The 22,932-nt window shown below is 44.3% G+C and overlaps 1 protein-coding gene across 4 annotated transcripts in view; it reads right to left on the bottom strand.

Moving 5' to 3' along the window:
- Positions 1 to 22,932, bottom strand: part of WDR89 (WD repeat domain 89) — a 37,471-nt gene that overhangs the window by 5,021 nt on the left and 9,518 nt on the right. The window lies entirely within an intron of this gene.

Genomic DNA, 22,932 nt, shown 5'->3' with positions numbered 1-22,932 from the left:
CTAGGTTAACTGTCAGAAAATATCCCATGCTCTGGATTTTTCACTGCTTCCCCATGACTCTAGTTTATCATTTTTCTCAGATATTTAGATGTTAGTCACTTCATAAATACATCACCATATATAAAAAGGTATGTAACATCAAGCTGATCATTTGATTAAAGACAGGAGTTGCCAGACTTACTCCTGGCTCTGGGCTCAGAACTCACTCCAGGCAGGGCTTGGGGGACCATACATGGTGTTGGGGATGGAACCCGGGTCAATAGCATGCAAAGTAAACACCCTACACGCTGTACTGTGGCTTGGGTTCCTTAGTATTCAATTTTGCCTAAACCAATGACCACACTAAGACTTGTGAACCAAGTCATTTTCAAATCCTGTTATTCTTTCTACCTTATCTGCCATTCTTCTATAAAATTTTTTCTTCTCTGAGTATCACTGAAACATTATGCTTAAAAACATTTTGCCACAATCAATCCACAATCTTGCCACAGATTGATAAACCCTTCTTCCAGGCAGCTTTGTGCCCTTTTGAAAGTATCCCGATGCCCTAAGTCCTAGGTGGAAGTTCTGTGCAAGGATAAAGTTAAGTCTGAAAATGGTAAGTTTCCTTGAAATGATTATTTTCCGTGTTATACTGTGGTAGTTACTGCCACAGTTTAGGTGCTGATTTTCCAACAAGACTACAACAGTCCTTCCTTTTGGCCAGTAACTTGCTCGGGACTGCAGTAATAGCTGTTTTCTGCTGTAATCCTTTCCCTACACTTTTGGCGTAACTTCTTCCTGATACTCAGGTCTTATCACTCTCGGTGGTGCTTAGGGACCAAACCCTAGCTTCCAGCATGCACGGCAAGTGCTCTTCCAGCCACATTTCCAGCTCCAACAAATGGTTGCCATCTAATGGATAAATAATTAATTAAACTCTTATGTATTAATAGCTGGAAAATTATAGGAGACACAAAATACCAAACAGTATGGTGCATATTTCCATGTATTTTAAGGGGAATACAACTCACGGACAATTAGAAAACAATGGTGCTCTTTAACGGTGCATTAAATAAAACCGGAACAGGAATGCAGGTTTTACGTTTATTAAGGAAAACACAATTTGGGGCTGGAGTGATAGCACAGTGGGTAGGGCATTTGCTTTGCACGCAGCCGACCTGGGTTTGACTCCCAGCATCCCATATGGTCCCTCGAGCCCCACCAGGAGTAATTCCTGAGTGCTTGAGCCAGGAGTAACCCCTGTGCATCACCAGGTATGACCCAAATAATAATAATAATAATAACAACAACAATAATAATAATAATTTAAAAAAGAAAAAAAGAAAGAAAAAAGGGGGTTACTTCAAGGAACAAGCCCTCTTTTTCTCCCCATGCTGGAGGATCCCAGATGGAAGGGCAATCAGTATCATTTTGGAGCATACAGGTGGTACAAGGTAAAAAATTCATGACCAGTGCGTGTGGGCCGGAGAAACAGTACAGAGAGCAGGGTATTTGCCTTGTTTATGGCTAACCTGGGTTCGATTCCCAGCATGTCATATGGTTCCCTGAGCCATACAAAAAATATTTCTTTTTTTTTTTTTTTTTTGCTTTTTGGGTCACACCCAGCAATGCACAGGGGGTCACTCCTGGCTCATGCACTCAGGAATCACCCCTGGCGGTGCTCAGGGGACCATATGGGATGCTGGGATTTGAACCTGGGTCGGCCGCGTGCAAGGCAAACGCCCTACCCGCTGTGCTATCACTCCAGCCCCCAAAAAATATTTCTTGAGCAGAGTCAGGAATATGTCCGAAGCACCAGCAGGTATGGCCCCAAAACAACAACAAAAATTTATGTCCAGGGGCCTGAGAGAGAATACAGTGGTTAAGATGCTTGCCTTGCATGCATTTAATTTTCAGCATAACATGGTCCTCAGAGGACCACCAGGAGGAACCGCAGAGCATTTCTGGGTATGAAAAAAAAAAAAAACCTACCAAAATAAATAAATACATGGCCTCATGGTTGTCCTAGTTGCTTTTTAAGTTACTGAGCCATCTTTTGGACCCCAAACACTTTTTATCTAAGTTTGTTTTACCTATCTGTGCCGGGAAGTAAACCCAACACTTTACATGTGCAAGCTAAGTGCTCTACCACTGAGCTATATTTAGTGTGGTTCTGAATCACCTTTTAATTTCAGAAACAAACAACTACCCATTCCTAAAATCCCCTGTTTTAATCTGCACTGTCGCCCCATTGTTCATCAATTTGTTCAAGTGGACACCAGTAATGTCTCCTTTGTAAGACTTGTTGTTATTGTTTTTGGCATATCGAATACGCCAAGGGTAACTTGCCAGGCTTTGCCGTGAGGGCGGGATACTCTTGGTCTCTTGCCAGGCTCTCCAAGAGGGACAGAGGAATTGAACCCAGGTTGGCCTATCGAGCGCGTGCAAGGCAAACGCCCTACATGCTGTGTTATCGCTCTAGTCCCTGTTTTAATCTGAGATTATAAAATCACTTTTTGCTGCTTCTCTGACATCTATTGATCTCTGCATATAAAATATCTGACTGATGAGGGCTCCAAATGATAAGCCTACCTGCCGATGCACTTCTGCGCTCAGGCTGGAGAGTTCTACAGTGCTCCTTCCCCCCCACTCTGTCTGGGGCGTCTGTTTTACATTAGAATGGTCTGCAAGGCTTTAAATGAAAGGACTTGGGGAGTGATGAGGCAGTGAGCCCCAGATGGAATGCCACAGCCATCTCCTAGCTCAAAACTGTGCTGGGAACAATCACAACATGACATCCAAATGACACACTGTTTAAACGGAATCCAGGACTGAGGAAGGAGCAGGGCAGGCTGAGGGGAGGGAGGGAGATGTGAAAGATGAGGCACTCTCAAGCTATAGAGGTTGTATTCTTCTGGAGATGCAACAGTAAAATAGTTCAATTTCTTGTGGAAAAAACCCTGAGAGCCTTCAGCTTATATTTTAACCATTAATATGCAGTGAATCATATTTTGAAATGACTTTTCAACACTAGTGAACTCTCAATCTGATACACCAACAGATGATTTCAAAAATCAACACATTTTTCCTTTTGTATACATGCTTCATCTGAGTTTCTTCTCTGATGCATTCCCCAGTCCTGAAGAGCAGCTCCTCCCTCTCACAGGGCAACCTTGCTTTCACATTCAGAACTTCAGGTGGCAAAATAAGCCAGTGATCTCATCTGTTTACAGAGCCATATTTCTGACCTGTTGATCATTTCTACTTGAATGAGTCCCACTTTACACCAAAATAAAAGACTATGCTTCCTTCCTGTCCCCACAGGCCTTCCCCTTAAAAGGAAAAGAAAAACACCACAGGGCTGGATAGTCCAGTGGATAGGCACTTGCCTTGCATGCACCTGACCTAGGCTCAATCCCCAGCATCCCATATGGTCCCCCTAGCACTGCCAGGAGTACTTCCTGAGTGCAGAGTCAGGAGTGACCCCTAAGCATCACTGGGTCTTTTCAGTTTTGGTCTATGCTATTAGCACACTGACAACAATTTGATGTACCTGGTTATCTAAGCCAGGACCTCTGGACATGGTGGATTCTCCTTTCCAGGCTCTAACCCAACCAGTCTACAATCCCACTTTGGGGTTGCAGGCTTCTGAAGGAGGTATCAGACTGAAGATATTTCTTTCTGGATCACACCTGACGATGCTCAGGAGTTACTCCTGGCTCTGCACTCAGGAATTACTCCTGGCTGTGCTCGGAGTACCATATGGGAAGCCAAGAACTGAACCCGGGTCAGCCGCGTGCAAGGCAAACACCCTCCCTGCTGTAGTATAGCTATAGCCCCTAGACTGAAGATATTTCTGCAGATCAAAACAACATTGACAACTTCCTGGTTCACTTTTACAAAAACTAATGAAGAGAGGAAATATTAACCACATTTTGGGGCGGGGGGGGGGGCAGTCACACTCAGCAGTATTCAGAGCCAGTACTCTGCATCAGGGATCATTCTTGGCAGACTTGAAGGACCACATTATGGTATGAAGGGCTGAATCTAACCACCTACATGCAAGGCAAGCACCTTACCACCCTATGTGCTGTTCTCTCAGGCCCATAACCATAGCTTTATTCTTTGTTTCTGTGTTCCTGTACATATATTAAAAAAGACACTGATTATAAACAATATCAACTAGAAAGAGCTGAGAATAAGAACCTTTCTTATATCCCCCCCACACACACACACACATACAAGTGAAAAAAGGCACAACAAAGAAAGGGACCGGGAATAGAGAGGTGGTTACGTCAGGTATTTGTCTTGCGAGCAGAAAACAGGTTGAATCCCCCACACCACATCTAGTTCCCCACGCCTCAGCAAGAAAGATCTCTGAGCAAACCCAGGAGAAAGCCCTGAAGCACAGCCAGGTATGGGAGGACAAAAGGAACACATAAAGGAATCAAAACAGAACAAGAAAGGGTTGGGTAGAAAGCTCAACGGGCTGGCGAGCACATCTGCCATGTGGAGGTTCCTGGTTCTATTCCTGGCACTGGATAGTCCCAAAGACTGTGCCAAGGTGGCCCTGGGGACCCCAGCGTTGCTGTGCTACAGTAGTTCCCGGCCCAGTTTTACTGGGAGTGGGGAGTGGTCCCTCTAAGCACTACTTGGAAATGAACTCTACCCCTTCAAATAATAGCACAGGAGAAGAAAAAGCAAAACTTCTCACTTTCCCAACACTAAGAAGACACAGGAGAAGGAAGAGATTCAGATAAAAGAAGTCAAGTCTAAGGATATCACTATAATCCTGTTGCTCATCGATTTGCTCGAGTGGGCACCAGTAACGTCTCCATTGCGAGACTTGTTGTTACTGTTTTTGGCATATCGCATATGCCATGGGTAGCTTGCCAGGCTTTGCCGTGCAGGCGAGATACTCTCGGTAGCTTGCCAGACTATCCAAGAGCAGCGGAAGAATCGAACCCGGGTCGGCCGCGTGCAAGGCAAACGCCCTACTCACTGCACTATCACTCCACTGTTCAGTTAAAGTTAAAAAAGTATTCTTTTTATTAAAAAAAAAAAAAAAACCAAAAAAAAACCTTTTCCTTGAATCAGAGGATACAGGAAGTAATCATAACCATCTTAACTGAGGGCCTGCTCGGAAGAAGTGGCAGCATACTAACCAAGCCAGTGCAGGTCAGCAAACAGCAGACTCTCCAGCACCTCCCTCACACTGAGCTGTCATTGTCATTTTGCTTTTTACTGGGTTCCTGGTTAGTAAAAAATTTCCATTTTTTACTATGCCAGTAGCTGGAAAGCTCTGAGAAAGACCCCCAGAGCACTTTAAGTTTCACAGGCTTGGAAATGCAAATTCACTGAAAAAAAAAAAAAAAAAAAAGCCTGCACCACATTAGGTTGAAATGGCTGGCCAATCTAAGTAACTAAGAGTTGATTGGCTGACAAAATTCCTTTGTGACTTTTGCCTTTATGGGATCTACTGTTTTTATTAATCAAAATATGATTTCATCTTTACCTCTTATTAAAATAGTCCCAGTAAAATGTTCTTTCTATGCAGGAAGTATATCCGAAATTTATCTAGGTGCTACTACTCTTAGACTAAATTGGCTGAGTTTGGAAATGAGAAACAATTTTAGTCCCCCACATCTCCTTTCCCTTTATTATTGTGATGGCCGAGTTGCACATGAGGCCGAGGTGATCACTGAGGCTGGACCCCCGTTAGCTGTGCAGCTTGCATGTATTCACCAGGGCACACACTCTTAGCTGCACAAAAGCAATTGTGGCGGGGCACATCTGCGGGTGCCTTGGTGCTCAGACAAAAGCTTGCCAGAATTCTCACTTTTTTTTTTTTTGCTGCATTTGGGCCACATCCAGTGATACTCAGGGATTACTCCTGACTCTGCACTCAGAAATTCCTATTACTCCTGGCAGTGCTTGGGGGAACAGTGCCGGGAATCAAACCAGGGTTGGCCACATGCAAAGCAATAGTATCACTGTACTACTGCTCCAGCCCTAGAAGTCTTACTTTCTGGTTCTGGTGCTCATCTACCTTTTTAAGCTGTGTCTGTGTGTGTGTAGGTGCGTAGGTGTGTGTGTGGGGGGTCACACCCTTTTTATGGTGCTCACACCTACTGTGGCACAGATGGAAATCACTTGTAGCACCAGAGAGCACAAAGAAAATTGCCAGGCACACACAGCAGAGCAGCCAGGACTGCACTTGGCAGCTATGGGGCACCACAGAGTAGCTCCTGAGCACTGCCAGGTGTGATCCAAAAAGAAAAAAAAAAAAAAAGTACTAGGGTTTAGGGACTTGCCTTGCAATGCAGTCAACTATCCCCAGTACCATACATACAGGGTCCCTCAGCATTGCCAGGGGTCACTCCTCAGCAAAGAATCAGAACTAGCCCTCACACACCAACAGGTATAGGCAAGAAAGAAACACTAAGTTGCAACTTTAAATTCTGTGAATAAAATCTATTATCAATAGTCTTTGATCTATGAACCCATTATGTTGCTATTTTTCCTCTATGTAGCTACTATAGTATTACTGTTGGCGTTGGCTTAAATTAAGGACTATGCCTCCTATGCTTTCAGAGGAGCTTTTAGCTCCTCCGTGAGCTGGATTCACCACCAGGATCCCACAATTCTACAAGTAAGTGATCAACAATGTAAAGAGAGGGGCTCAAGAGGGCAATACCATTTCACCGAAACTCTACCACCCTCGAGAACGTCATGCAACAACTGGAATGGGAAGGAATGGGAGTGAAGATAGACAGTCGGCAACTACACCACCTCCGCTTCACTGGCGACACCATTCTAAAACACCAAATAACAGCCAAGAGGCACGAATGCTGGCCGACTTCAACTGTGAGTGTGGAAAGGTTAGATTGCAGCTGAATCTCACAAAGACAATGTTCATGAGAAATGGACTAGTTCCTGACATTCCATTTGCTCTCAACGGAATGAACATCTCCGAATGCACCAGTTACGTGTACCTAGGTCGAGAACTCAACATGATGAACGACCTGGCATGACACCTGAGCTGCGCAGGAGGAAGAGAGCAGTGTGGAACGCCTTCAAGAGCGTCAAAGAAGTGGTTAAGAAGACGAAGAACCTCTGGCTTTTTCTGGCACATCTTTTCGACTCCACCGTTCTTCCTGCACTAACATATGCCTCAGAGACCTGGGCCCCACGAAAACAGGATGAGAACACTATTCGGGTATCCCAAATAGAAATCTAAAGAGCTATGTTCCACTCAAGGGAGAGAAGGAATCTGGAGTTCCAACCTCCGTCAACAATCAAGAATCAGGGACGCTGGGGCTGGAGTGATAGTACAGCGGGCAGGGCATTTGCCTTGCACATGGCAGACCCGGGTTCGATTCCCAGCACCCCATATGGTCCTGCGAGCACTGCCAGGAGTAATTCATGAGCCACGAGTAACCCCTGATCATCACCAGGTGTGACCCAAAAAGGAAAAAAAAAAAAAAGAACCAGGGGTGTTGTCTCGTTTGCGAAGGCATCAAAAATCAGATGGGCTGGACGCGTAATGTGATTTAGAGACGACTGCTGGACTAGAGCTGTTACTGACTGGATTCCACAGGACATCAATAGAATGCTGGCTGCCCACCTGCAAGATGGTCAAACTTCTTCATCAAAACCCTGAACAAACTTTGAGGCTCTTCGTGTTTCTGGAGCACGCAGACGCCACTGGGATACACTAGCACAGGTCAGGGACAAATGGAGACACTACTGGCACCCGCTCGTGCAAATCGATGAGCAATGGGAAGACAAATGATACAAATGATTATAAGTGATGCTTTTAGAGGAGGAATGCATGTTAATTTTATTCATCAGATAAGAAAAAAGGGATTTGGATTAAAACATTCACATACAGAGACCTAGAAATTACTTACTAGTAAGTAACAACTACTTATACAGTTTTTGCATGTTGTTTTGGGTCCATACCAGCTGTCTTCAGGGGTTACTCTTGTCTCTACACTCAGGAATTACTCCTTATGGTGTTTGGGAACACATACGGGATGCTGGGCATAGAATCTGGGTCGGCCGTGTGCAAGGCAAACACGTTGAACCCGTTGTACTATCACTCTGGCACCTATACTTATTTTTTGTGCATGTGTCCTACTTTTCTTTAAATGTTTTTTTTTAAAGGCAAAAGAGATAGAGGGAGGATTTAAGATCTGTGCCTTGCAAGTGGCTGACCCTGGTTTGATTCCCAGCAGCCCATATGATCTCCTGAGCATCATCAGGTGTGGTCTCTCTCTCTTAAAAAAAACCACCCCAAACCACTTTTAGTTATGGATTTGTGTGGAGTAGGGAAAAGTAAAGAAACCCTAATGTACTAGCACAATTCAAATCCCCAAAGTTCTGTTAGAGTCCAAGGGAGCCACCGCATATTTGATTTGAAAAGCAATTAAGAAACTCTACTGGACAATATAATGAAACCCCTTTCGATTCATTCCACCCTCTCTCCTCCACGTATCACCAACAGTTTCCAAATTTGACATCAACATCCCAGACAATTCTGATTCATCTAATTCAATCACAGTACTTCTGTCCAATTTATAGGCAACTACTGCCAGTCCACAAATTTATAATTCTCCCAACTGTAATTTGTCCAGGTGTGATACTGACTCTTTTGTTATGTTGGGGCTTTAAGGCCACATCCGGCTGTGCTCATGGCTTACTCCTGGCTCTGTGCTCTGGGATCACTGAAGGCAGTGCTCAGAGAATCTACTGTACCAGAATCAGTGACATGCAAGACAAGGGCTATAGCCTCTGGTACCATCTCTCTTGGCCCCAAACTTGGATTCTTACATGGATGCAACCTAAAGGATAAAAAGAACTTCTATTTATAGTTTGTGTTTCGGTTTTAGGGCCACATTTGGTGATACTCTGAGTTACTCCTGGTTCTATGCTTTGGGGTGTCTCCTAGCAGCCTAGGGGGACTATGCAGTGCCACAGATTGGAACCCAGGCCTCCAGGTACATGCATGGGCTCAGCCAGTTGAGGTTCCTCCGTGGCCTGGAAAGAACTTTTATTCTAAGCATATGTGATTCAACATTTTCTAATTTAACTAAATTTTTCTCATGTTATTATTAGAGCAGCCAGACCACCCTTATTATTTAGAAACAATCAAAACCTTGGGTCCATATCACCAAGTACTAACTTAAGCGACTCCTATAAAGAACTATAAAGAAAGATTTCTAGGAGGCATCTTTTAAAGTCAAAACTAATTCCTATCAGAGAAGAATTTTAGTATTAGTCATATATATATATATATGTATGTATATATATATATATATATATATATATATCTGTATCCCAGGGATCACATAAAAATTTCCTGGACAAAAATGGAAAGTGGAAAAAAATACAATAATCTCTCATCTTAAACCACAGAAACAGCTAAAAAGGCTGAGCTTTATATGCAGGGACACAGGTTCAATATCTAAGGACCACATGGTCCCCTACGCAATGCTGAGAGTGACACAGCCGACTCCTAAGAATACACTGCTCTAGAATACACTGCCTCTTCCTCACCACTCAGGACCTTTCCTTTTTAAATATATGTGTCACATGCTTATTTGTAGCATATTATCATTAGAGAAGCAGGGTAAAGGGTAAATAAAATTGTTCTCTTTGTATTCTCCTATAAGCCTAACATAATTCCAAAATAAAAACATTTTTTAATGATTGGGGGAAGGGGAAGGGAGCTGGCCCGGGTCACTCCAGGTGGTACTCAGGGGCTACTCCAGCTCTGTGCTCAGGGGTTGTTCTTGGAGGTGCTCTGGGGGATCTGAGGCAGTGTTGGGGGTCAAAAATGCAGGTTAAGGTACAGGGTTAAGGTTAAGGTACTTAATCCAAGCACTGTTTCTCTAGCCTAAAAACGTCTTTTTAAAAAGATGTACCTCTTGGGGCTGGAGAGATTGTACGGGGTGTAAGGTGCTTGTATTCAATCCCCCGCTCCACAGATGGTCCCCCCGGAGTGGGAGCAAGCCCTGAGACCTGCTGGGTGTAGCCACAAAACAAACCCCAAAATGTACCCCTTGGTGCATATAATATTAGAACATTCTAGAGGGAAAGGATTCCAGTTACTTATACACTAGGAATGTGTATGCCAAAAGCCCTAAACTCATCTTTTCATTTCAATCTTTCAGACTTAAAACAGAGATGCTTGGACAGGCACCCACTACAACCGCTCCCAAGTTCTGCTCTTGTCCTTGCCTTATTGTATTTTCATTATAAGCTGGAAATTACACAGTTGTATTCTACTAGATCTCTCCCCATGTCAATACATGAAGTCAAATTTCTATCTTGAAGATACTTTAGTGTTGTTTCGGAGGGGTGTGGGGGGGCATACTCTAGAGATACTCGGGGGCTATTACTGACTCTGCTCAGGAGTAATCCCGGGCAGCGTTCAAGGGACTGTACGTGGTGCTGTGGATTTGAACCACGACCGCCGCCACCAGAACTGCATGCAAAGCCAAGTCCTTACCTCCTGCACTACCTCTCAGACCCCTGGAGAATTCGTTGTTTTGTTTTATGGCCATACCCAGCAGTGTTCAGGGCTTATTCCAGGCTTGAGGATCACGCCCAGTGGCCCTCAGACCATATGGGATTTCAGATATCAAATTACAGTCAGCAACATGCAAGACAAGTGCCTTACCCAAGGTACTATTCCCGGCCTGAGTGTAGATTCCGTCAGTTATTAAATCCAAGTTAAATTAAATGGAATACTGTTTAAAAATGTTTATTATCCAAGTTATAAAATTATTTCTATGCATGACTGCCTCTCGGCCTATACTGTCTGTATATATACAAAGAAAGGTTTCTGGAATATGTTCATAAAATGCATTTCAAGTATCTGGAGAGGGTGTGTGTGAATGTGTGCAGGTGTGTCTCCTTCCTAATACTTTCTCTAAACTGCCAAAATCTTCAGAATGATGATAATCTCATAATAACCTTCTAAGTACTATTATTTATGTTCATTAAACAGAGAAAAGCACAGCTAATATGCAGTTAAGCTGGTTTCTGAACTATGGTATTCTTGTTCCAGAGCCCATACTATTAACTCCTACACTATCACTAACTCTATAGTAAATACATACTTTAAAAATAAAAGCAGTTGTTAACTCGATAATAAGTATATATCATGATTTTTGTTGTTCCTTTGGGCAATACCTGGCAGTGCCTGGGGGAGGATGTGGTACCAGGGATCGAATCTGGGCCTCCCACATATAAAGTATATGCTAACTCCTTGAGCACATGCTCAGCCTGTTGAACAACCTCTCTGATCCCATACTTTGGGGTTTTATTGGACTCATGGTGGTACTCAGGGCTCACTCCTGCCTCTGCAATCAGGGCTCACTCCTGCCAGGGCTCGGGGGACCAGATGTAGTGCAGGGGATTGAACTCAGACCACCTGCATGCAAGCCAAGCTGCCTTGCCCTTGGTTCTATCTTTTCAGCCCACACCCATACTTTTTTTTTTAAGGGGGGGTGGTATTAGCAGAACATCTAGAAGTTGTAGCTGCTAATGGCTAATGTAATGTGCTAGTGACAAATCTAAAAAACAGAACGAATACACAAAAGCTCTATACTGGACATTAAAGAGGCTTGTTATTTAACATTAATAACTAATGTTGGCTTATCAGAAGCAAAACTTCATATGTAATGGGACAGGAGAAAGAGTACAGAGGTTAAGGCACTTGTTTTGTTTGCAGCTGACCCTGGTTCGATGCCTGGCACAGCACGTGGTCCCCCAGAGAAGAGCTAGGAATGATCCTTGAGCAACCACTGGGTGTGACCTCAAAAACTGTACAGGTGAAACTTAGAAATCTAGCTGTTAATATTAAAAATTAAAATTCTTAATAGTAAAATAGGAACAGTACGTCATATGAACATACCAGCATGTTCTAGAAGAAACCCTTTGGAATAAAAAGCTTGTATTGTTTAACTTCACTGAAAACTCTTTCAGAAAATTTTTTTTCTTTGCAGTGTAGAGGGTTGAATCTAGGGCTTGACACATGACAGCTGCGTGCTAATACCACTGAGCCACATCCTCGGCCTCTTTCTGAATTGTTTTTGATTTTGCTTTTTGGGTCACACCCAGCGATGCACAGGGGTTACTCCTGGCTCATGCACTCAGGAATTACTCCTGGCGGTGTTTGGGAGAACCATATGGGATGCTGGGAATTGACCTGGGTTGGCCGTGTGCAAGGCAAACGCCCTACCCGCAGTGCTATTGCTCCAGTCCCTCAGAAAACTATTATATCAAAAATTAAGACAATTTTATGTGTATATTTTAAACACAGAATTTGCTTTAAAACAATTAACCAAAGAATCATTTGTTTTAAATTAGGAAGAACTGCACATTTAACGGAAAGTGTGCCGAACTGACATCTGTTACAACTTCAATGTATTTTTAAATATCATATTCATTAATGACTGAGACTTAATTCTGTGCAAATTAATCCTGCTTAGTGAGTCTGAATATGCTTTTCTTATTCACATGAATGTTCACAATACTGGCTACAGTAACATATGGCATCTCACGCATTAAATACAGTAAAATTCTTAGGGAAGGCATCGTTTTTAAAGTGCAGGAATCTGTTACCAAGGAAGAAGGGAAGGAGGGTAAGGGAATGACACACACATTTTTTTCATGCAGTATGAAATTAGCATCAGGTTCTGGATATGACATTCAAACTATCTTTCCTAAAACAAAGACATTTTCCTCAATATTCTGAGACGTCCAGTCTTTTAAGTAAAGCTTCCACCCAAAAGTGGAAGCGGGAATTAGACCCGTAAGCTAATTCCTGCTTCCTTCAACAAGAACAGTTAACTGCCTTTTTCTTTCCCTAACAACCAGCTGGTTAACCAAACACAGAAAGAAACCAAACTTCCCCGGTCACCAGATGTCTTAATTTGGAACAGTCAGTAGCAATGTGGGATAATCCAAATTCTGAACTGGTACTATATATTTACTACTACTTTCTTTTTTTCTGATCTTAGAGCCACACCCAGCGGCTAGGGGAACCACGGCTCACTGAATTGGGAGCCCAGACCTCCCAAATGCAAGGCTTACACTCACTGAGTTATCTTTCTGGTCCTAATGCCTTAAAAAAAATTCTTTTTCTGACACTGATGGCAAGCAAACTAAGCAACGCTGGGCCAGAGTGTTAATACAGTAGGTAGGGCATTCGCACTGCATTCGGCTGACCCAGGTTCCATCCCCATTAACCCCATACAGTCCCATGAACACTGCGAGGAGTCATCTTTGAGCACAGAGCCAGGAGTAAGCCCTAAAACAAATTTTTATTTTATTTTATTTTATTTTTAGCTTTTTGGGTCACACCCGGCGATGCACAGGAGTTACTCCTGGTTCTTCACTCAGGAATTACTCCCGGGTGATTCGATGCTGGGATGCTGGGAATCGAATTCGGGTCGGGTCACAAATTTTAAAAGAAAAACACCATCAAAAACTAAGTGCTGCACAAAGAGGGAGAGGGAGGGGGAGGAGAGAGGAGAGGGAAAGGGAGGGAGAGGGAAGGGGAGGGAGAGGGAGAGGGAGAAGAAGAAGAAGGAGAGGGAGAGGAAGAGGGAGAGAGAGTGCTAAGAATTTATCTGGGAGGCCCAGATTTAATCTCTGAGAAACCACAGGGTCCCTCATGACCTCGTGGGATGACCCAAAGCACTGATCTGGCAGTAATGCCCAAAATATTTCTAAGTATAATCTCAAACAACAACCAAAAATAACTGCAGGAGCTAAAGAGATAGTAGGGGGCTTGCCTTGCATGTTCTCAACTTGGATTCAATCCTCAGCATCATATATAGTCCCCATGTTCCACAAGGAGTGCCCCCCACCCCAGCCAGAGACAGGATTAAGTAAAGTCCTGGGCACAGCCATTGTGGGAGGGAGGCAGGGGGTGGGGGGGGAGGAAAGAAGGCAGGAAGAAAGGCAGGAAGGCAGGAAGGCAGGAAGGCAGGAAGGCAGGCAGGCAGGAAGGAAGGAAGGAAGGAAGGAAGGAAGGAAGGAAGGAAGGAAGGAAGGAAGGAAGGAAGGAAGGAAGGACAGATGCACAGACAGACAGAAAGAAAATTAACCATGGCCTAAAATAGAATGATGATAACACTATGAAAGATCAGTTACTTGAATATATATGTATACACATTTCAGAAACTTGCTGTTTGTACTAACATTAAGTCTACTTAAGTTATTAAAAATATACCCTATATTTAGGGGTCAAAGATATAGTACAGCAGGTAGGGTACTTGCCTTGCAAGCAGCTGACCCAGGTTTAATCCATGGCACTCCATATGGTCCCCTGGGCACCACCAGGAGTGATTCCTGAATGCAAAACCTAGAGTAACCACTGAGTATTGCTGGGTGTGGCCCAAAATATTAAACACACACACACAACCTTATATTCAATAACTCGAAACAAGGGGCAAAAGAGTTAACACGAGGCTAGGTACTCGCCTTGCATGCAGCCATCCTAGCTGGATCCAAGGCACCACAGAAGTATGATGAGCTAGAGCAGGAGTAAGCCCCAAGTGCCACCAAAAATATCATCATCATCATCATCATCATCCTTGTTGATCATCAAATTTCTCGAGTGGTCTCAGTAACATCTCCATTCGTCTAGCCCTGAGATTTTAGAAGCCTGTCTTTGCTCGTCCCTACAGTGCTGCATTGGAGGCTCTTTCAGTGTCAGGGGAATGAGACCCATCACTGTTACTGTATTTGGCATATGAATAAGCCACGGGGAGCTTGCCAGGCTCTCCCATTTGAGCAGGAAATTCTTGGTAGCTTGCCAGATTCTCCAAGAGGGAAAACTAGGCTATATATATATATATATATATATATACTTTTTTTTTTGACAAAACCAACTCTCAAAGGCTACTACATGACATGCCAGAATTAAAGTCCACTGGTGAAGTCCCTGCCCTTTTGGAAAGCTGTGCAGATAACTAGAAAGATACAAGTAGAGGCTGGGAGAGCAGTTCCCCCCGCCCCCCGCCCCACACACATCCACCATCGTGCTAGCAGAGAGAGCAACTGTCCAGCATCACATCTCCAAAAGAACACGGTAACGCCTAACTACCAAATCTCCCCAGGCTGAGAACTCTGGGGCTTTCTGAGAATGGGGCTGGCAGATTCCCTTTCCTGCCTGCAGGCACAGCAGTGGCCGCAGCCGTACCCAACACCCTCCATCACAGAAATGGCCCAGCTCCACAACTGAACCTCATCAGAGGGCCAAGCCACCGAACTATATCTGGACCAAGCAGCTGCATAAATTTCATAGGCCTGTCAGCCCAGTAGGATCACAGCAAATGTGATGGGAAAGTTGCATAGAAGACCACCAAGCTCGAGGAGCCTAAACAATAACCCAGAGGCCCCATGAGCACCAACCAGCCCAGTAATGACAAGGACTTCAGTAATCTCATTGTGAGATATGACAATGATCACACACGGACTTATTGATCTCAGGTCTGATCATTTCATTTGCCTTTGTGTTATCACAACCAAAATGAAGTAAATTTATTTGTGCCTGCCAGGGGGTGGGCTAGGGTCAGAAGTGGAAAGTGGGCACCTGGGTAAAGGGTAGGGCAGCCTGGCTTGGTGGTGCGATTTAATGCCTGAAACAAGTGTATTAAGAACAACTTGGTAGGGGCTGGAGTGATAGCACAGCAGGTAGGGCGTTTGCCTTGCACGCGGCCGACCTGGGTTCGATTCCCAGCAGCCCATATGGTCCCCTGAGCACCACCAGGGGTAATTCCTGAGTGCAGAGCAAGGGGTGTGACCAAAAAAGCAAAAAACAAAACAAAACAAAACAAAAAAACACTTGGTAAATCAATGTTATAATAAAAAAAAAATTAAAAAAAATAGGGACTGGGAAATAGTTCAACAATTAGGGCGTATGTGTAGGCTTGGTCCAAACCTGGATTCAGTGCCTGGCACTAGACAATACCCCAGGTGCAGCCCTGGGGTTGCCTGGCTGCCCCCGCACTGAAGAACCTGAATGGCATGGCACCCAACTCCAGACACTTGCACTGATCTGCTGGCCCGGGTGACGGAGACCAGGAATCACCAGTGGGGAGACTCTTCACTCTGAACTGATACAAATAACGCTGAACATCCCACCAAGTAATAATGGGCAAAGCAAGAAAAGCCTTTCAGATTCATCCATCAAAGGCAAGCCTCTTCTCGTAGGTGACATTTGAGCCAAGCACTGAGTGGAGGGAGGGAGCAAGCCCTGGACTCTGGAGACCAAGAACCTCCTGTGCAGAAACAGCAAGTACCCAGAACAGCTGAAGACGGGTTAGAGAAAGGAGTGTGGAAACTAAAGTGAAAGTGGGAGCTAGAGGCAGTAAGAGCCTTGAAGGCCATGGTAAGAACTCTGGATTTTACTGTCAAGTGACAGACATCTGTGGAGGGTTCCTTAGGCTGCTGCCTGGAACACACTTTATTCAGGTCGAGTGAAACTGAAGACAGTGCTCAAAGGGCTGCAGCGCATGCTTCGCAAGTGAGAGCCGCAGGCTTGCACCTCGGTACTAACTGCATGGTGCTCGAGGAAGTGATATCCCCATCACACCAAGCTCAGGAGCCCTTAATGAGCTACTCCACCCCTGCACCCACTTCCACGGGGTGTGGCCTACAAACAAAATTCTGAGCAAGAGGTATAGAAATGTGATGGAGCAACTGTGAAGGAAGGAGAAAAGAGATGAACTGATTATGTGGCCCCGGGGTGCTCAAGAGGATCCTTAGGTTTCTGAGCAACAGGGCAATATTCTACTGCGTGTTGCTTTCTAAGATAGTCACACGCTTTTAAGATAATTATATGACTAAATAGATAATTAGACAATTAGCCTAGAATGTAAATAGTCTTTACTGATAAACTGTAGTGTATTAATACAGTGGAATGCGATACAAAAAAAAAAAACACCCAAAAAACACCACACTCCACTGGTACATGCAACAGTGTGGATGGATCTCGGCTTAAAACCACAAGTCTCACACAAGAGTCCTTTAGGAAGTAATTTATGCAAAGTTTCAGAATAGGAACCACATTTGTTATTAAGGATATCAGACGGTTTCTGATTGTGGTGATGGGGGTCTGCTACTGACGGACTGAGAATAAAAAAACAGTTGGAAAAAAGCAACATGGAGATGAATGACTCTGCCCAAGCACAGTTCTCAGACAGAGGAAAAAGCATCCAAGTTCTGTCTAGTGTTAGAGGAGGAAAATGGTGGCAAGAAACGTATTATTTGACAGGCAAGAAGGGTGTGCTAAAAATTGAGAATGGAGGAAGGACAATTAAAAAAAAAAAAAAGCCAACACCAGCATCTCAGGCCCTACACGAAATACAAGATATTAATAGCCCAGAACTGAGGAATTTGAAGTCTGTAGTATGCTGAAGGTAACCATAGCAACCAAAAATCCAAACCAGTTCACCTAGTGATTAAACTATTCAACCCAATACTAACAGACAGAAGAGGTGTCCAATTCCAGAAATAAACATTATGTACTTCAATCTCTACTATTCTTCTATACACAATATCCAAAATTCAATTTCAATTTTATAAAAGGAAAAAAGATGGGGCGGGAGATGGCTCCAAGCGCTGGAATGCATGATTTGCATGCAAGAGACCTGGGTTTGTTCTTTAGTCCCCCAGCACCAAGCAAGGTAGCCTCCAAGCATGAGTGGGTGTAATCCCCCCAAAAAAACACTCCAAATCACTGTGATTTGGTTTTTTAAAAAACCAAACAGAAAACAGGTGGTGTTGACAACAATGTGAAGAAGAAACTGTGGTGGCTTCGAGTGCCTGCCTTGCAGGTGTATGGCCAGGAGTTCAATTCCCCTTGGGGTCCAAGTGTTAACATGCTTGTCTTGCAAGCTGCTAATTCTGGCTCATTCCCCAGCACTGCTTATGGTCTCCCAAGCCTGGTCAGGAGTCATGGCTGGGCACAGAGTACCATCAGGTGTGGTCCAAAGCGGGAAAGGAGGGGAGGGGGCACAAACAAACAAAACCAAATACCAGGTGCTCAATATGCACTGAGTGTGATCCAAGCTGCTTTGCTGTGATCCCAGGTGCACAAGTGATTCCTGGTACATCAAAACCAGGTGGGCGTGAGCACCACACAAAGGAAAGCAACTTCCCCCACTCTTTCCCCTCCCCCTACACCCCAACAGCACAACAAAATGTGCCAACCTGAAAGTACTTTCATGTGCCAACCTGAAAGTACAACCCCTGGTGAGTACGTGAAAGCCCAGTGCAACAGCAGGCACACACAACAATCTGAGAGTTGCAAGTAAGAGTGCGCCCCCTGGAGAGCACATGCAAGCACTGCAACTAAGGGGAGCAAACAGTGAGTACAGTGGCCAAGACGCAAACAAAACCTGGGATATGAGTCTTGGCAAGAAGATAATCATGGGGGATGAAGAGGAGTGTGTGTGTGAGTGTGTGTGTGTGTGTGTGTCTGTGTGTACGTGTCTGTGTGTGTCCCCGACCCAGTGCTACTATAACAACAAAGGGAAGGGAGACAGGGAAAGGAAACTGAAAAATTTAAATTTAAAAGACATCACTGTATCACTGCCATCCCGTTGATCATCAATTTGCTCAAGTGGGCATCAGTAACGTCTCCATTCGTCCCAGCCCTGAGATTTTAGCAGCCTTTCCTTACTCGTCTTTCCAAACGATTGAAGGCTCTTTCAGGGTCAGGGGAATGAGACCTGTTATTGTTACTGTTTTTGGCATATCGAATACAGCACAGGAAGCTTGCCAGGCTCTTCTGTGCATACCATAATATTATATAATTTAATCATAACCCCCCCAATTTTTAATATTTGATCTTTTCATTTACTTGTTTTTGTTTCTGGACTGACTTACTGGTTCTGGGGCTCACTAGGGCTGCAGCCAGAGGCAAAGTGGTGTTCAGAATTGATTCTGGGGCCCTTCGCATGCCAGGAATGGAATCTAGGGCTTCATGTAAGCAAGGCAGAGCTCTGACACTGAGATATACCCCCAGACTTTTATTATTATTATTCTTGGTTTTGGAGCACGCTTGGCTGTGCTCAGGGTTTACTCCTTGTGCTTCACTCAGGGATCATTCCTGGAAGGGCTTGGGGACATATGGAGTGTAACGAGTGGAACCCGAGTCAGTCATGTGCAAGGCCAGTGCCCTACCTCCTGTACTATTTGTCAGGACACTATTTTTCTCTAAAAAGCAGATAGATAGAAAGATAGATGGATGGATGGATGGATGGATGGATGGATGGATGGATGGATGGATGGATGATAGATAGATAGATAGATAGATAGACAGACAGATAGAGACATACATTTACAAAAAAAGAAATAAGTCAGAATCCTGGGGGCTGGAGAGATAACACAGAGGGTAGGGCTCTTGCTCATAGCTGACCCAGTCCTTGGAACCCTATATGGTCCCCCGAGTCCTGCCACAAATGATCTGTAAGTGTAGAGCCAGGAGTAAACTCTGAGCACTGCTGGTGATGACCCCCAAAACCCAAAGACAAAAATAAGAATGCTGATGGGAATATAAAGTAGAGATTATGGAAATGTTTGGCAGTTTCTCTTAAGATTAGACACTCTATTCAGGGCCAGAGTGATAGTACAGAGGGCAGGGTGTTCATCCCCTGAGCAACGCCAGGAGTAACCCCTGAGCATTGCTGGGTGTGACCCAAAAAGACAAAAACTAAAAAAAAAATAAATAAATAAACATTGTGTTCACACAAAAACTTGCACATGCTGGGGCTGGAGCAATAGCACAGCAGGTAGGGCATTTGCCTTGCAAGTGGTCTACCCGGGTTCGATTCCCAGCATTCCATATGGTCCCCTGAGCACCGCCAGGGGTAATTCCTGAGTGCAGAGCCAGGAGGAACCCCTGTACATCGCCGGGTGTGACCCAAAAAGCAAAAGAAATAAAAAACTTGCACATGAATGCTGCTAGTAGCAATTTTCATAATAGGAAAAAAAGGGAATAGTCCAAATGTTCAAATACTGGCTAAATTATATAAGGTGTATCCACAGGAGGGAATATTCTTCTACCCTAAGAGGGAATAAAGTACCATTACATGCCACAACATATACACATGTAAAATTGCTGAAATTTTTGAAAATAATCTAAGTGAAAGATGCCACACACATATTCCATTTGATGAAAAGTCCGGAATAGACAAACCCAGAGGAAAAAAGGAGATTCATGGTACCAGAGTCTGGGAAGAGAGACTACTAACGTATATGTAAAAACACCTGGGCTGCAGAGAAAGCTCCATGGGCTCCGCATAGGCAGAAGGCCCCGGTGTGACCACCACATAAAATGCACTCCTGAGCACCAAGCGAGGAGAAGCTCTGAGAACTTTAGGGTATGACACTTCCTAAAAATCAAACAAACAAATAAACAAACTAGTGCTGGCAAACTAGTGAGAGGTTAAGGCACTTGCCTTGCACTAAGCAGGCTGGTCCAACCCCCAACACTGTGTATAGTCCACGGAGCGTATAAGTGATGTGAGCACACAGCCAGGAGTAGGCCCAGAGCTCTGCTAGGTGGAAACCAAAACAAAACACAACACATATCTTAAAAAAAAAAAAAAGGAATAAATATATTCAACCTGAGGACAACAAACTGATGTTTTCAAAGTACTATAAGGGGAAAGGAAGCTAACAGCAACAAAGATCAACATCCAGTAAAAAGGCCTCTATCAAAGAAGGTAAAACAAAAACAAACAAACAAACAAAAAAACAAGCAAGAACTGTCAAGAGTCACTGCCAAAAGATATACTAAAAAAAAAATATTCAGGAATAGTGAAAAAAAAATTAAGTGGATACCCTTGTTCTATTTATAATTTATTTTGTGGTGCTGGAACATCAAACCCACATCATTTTGTTGGCGGTGTTTTTTGGGTCACAACCAGTGGTGCTTAGAGTAACAGGGGATGACAGGGATTGAACTTGGATTGGCCGTGCACCAGGCAAACAATCTCATCGCTCCAGCCCCCAGAACACAGGTCTTATGCCTACAAGCACTTTGCCACTCAGTAACACTCCCAGCCCAGACTGGCTGTAAGACTGGGGCAGACACGGGAGAAAGGGGCACTCCTGGCAGTACTCAGAAACCATGCCGAATCAGGTTTCAAACCCAGGTTCCAAATGCACAGTATATGCTTTAGGGCCAGAGTAGAGTGGGTAAAGGTGCTCGCCTTGCACAAAGCCAAGTGGGGTTCATTCCCCTAAATATTGTTACCCTGATCCTTGCTTGATGTGGCCCCAAAATGAAAACAAACAAAAATATTTGCTCTAGCTGGATGCCCCTCTTAAAGGAGAACTGTAAAGGAGGCTAAAGAACAGCAGGTCAAGAATGGAACCTTCCAGGCCTGGGAACGTGGCTCAGTGGTAGAGCACCTATCTCACAAATACGATGAATCCTGGATTCCAAATCAGGCAATACTGCTGCTGTTTGATTCCTATTTGCTTTTCCCTCGGTCTGCGTCGTCTTGGGGTTCTGTTTGCTTTATCAGGCAGATCTCTGAAAGATCAGCCTATGCCTCAACTCCTGGATTATTCTCTCCCATCCCACATAGTCTTAACTGTTTTGGAGCCATACCCAGAGGTGCTCAGGGACTGCTCCTGCCTCTGTGTTCAGGAGTACACTCTGGCAATGTTTGAGGAACCTTAGGCTGTGCTGGGATCAAACCAGGCTTGAAGGGATGCAAGGCAAGTGCCTGAACTCTCTCTCCAGCCCTCATAATCTTTTTTTTTTTTTTTTCAAATTCCCTCCTGTTTCTCTTCAATGTTGCGGCCACAGTGAGTGACTGGGGAATCGCACACAAGGCTGACCGAGAGGCTCAGCAGGGGGCTGCACATCAGGACAAAGTGCTTGCAAAGGTTTGCATCACCTTAGTCTGGGGGCTTGTACATGTGCTTTGCAGGGCTTCCTATTCTTAGCTGAGGCACACTAATGCCTTAGCTGAGGCACAGTAATGACTGCAGTGCTTCCCAAGGGTCACTGAGGTGCTCAGACATGCTTACCGGTGATCTTCCTGGCAATGCCACTCACTCGCCTATCGTTTTGTTATGTTGCTGGCTTGGGGTGACAGCCCCTTTTCATGGTGCTCACCTATATCTGTCAGTAGCATGATTAGAATTCTCTAGTGACTCTAGAAATCGCAGACAGCGGGGCTGCCAGGCTCAAAAAAAGCAAAGCTTCCAGAATCACAGCTGGTCCATGAGGGACATAGGGATTTAAACTCCTGACCATAGTTAGAAAAGCAAGTGCTCTAAGCCTCTGCACTACTTCTCCAGGCCCAAGACTGTCTGTTAATTACTGATATTTAGATGCAGAAACAAGAGAGATTTGGGATCAGAGAGTACAGGGGTTAAGGTGCTTACTTTGCATATGACTGACACTGGTTTGATTCCCCAGTATCACATATGGTTCCCTGAGCACTGCCTGTACAGCCCTAAGTGCAGCTTGATGTGGACCAAACAGTGCCTCTTCCACGTGTGCCACCCAAAAAACCTAAATGCCCGAAGAGGAGGATTCTGTATATACTTTGAGAGACTGGGTATACAGTCAGATTGCCAGGACTCAAATCCTGGCTTGACAACTTTTGTATTTCAGCTCTGTACTTAAACAATAGAAAACAGTTCTGATCCCCAGGCCAGAGAGACAGGACCATGGGTAAGGTGCTTGCCTTGCACCTGGGTTCGATCCCTGCAAACAGCTGGGTGTAGTCCAACAAACAAACAAAACTTTCAATACCTTGGTACAATGTATTAATTAGAGACTACACATCAGATGCTCAGAAGGATGCCTGGCATGAAAAGGACCAATCCAGGCCAGCATAGAGAATTTTAAAGAAACGAAACAGTATCAAATGATAAACTTGTAAAGTAAGTTATAAC

This window comes from Sorex araneus, chromosome 3 (genome assembly GCF_027595985.1).
Source record: "Sorex araneus isolate mSorAra2 chromosome 3, mSorAra2.pri, whole genome shotgun sequence".
Lineage (NCBI taxonomy): Eukaryota > Metazoa > Chordata > Mammalia > Eulipotyphla > Soricidae > Sorex > Sorex araneus.
Note: the sequence above shows the minus strand (reverse complement) of the source record. Positions and strands in the feature narration are given on the sequence as shown.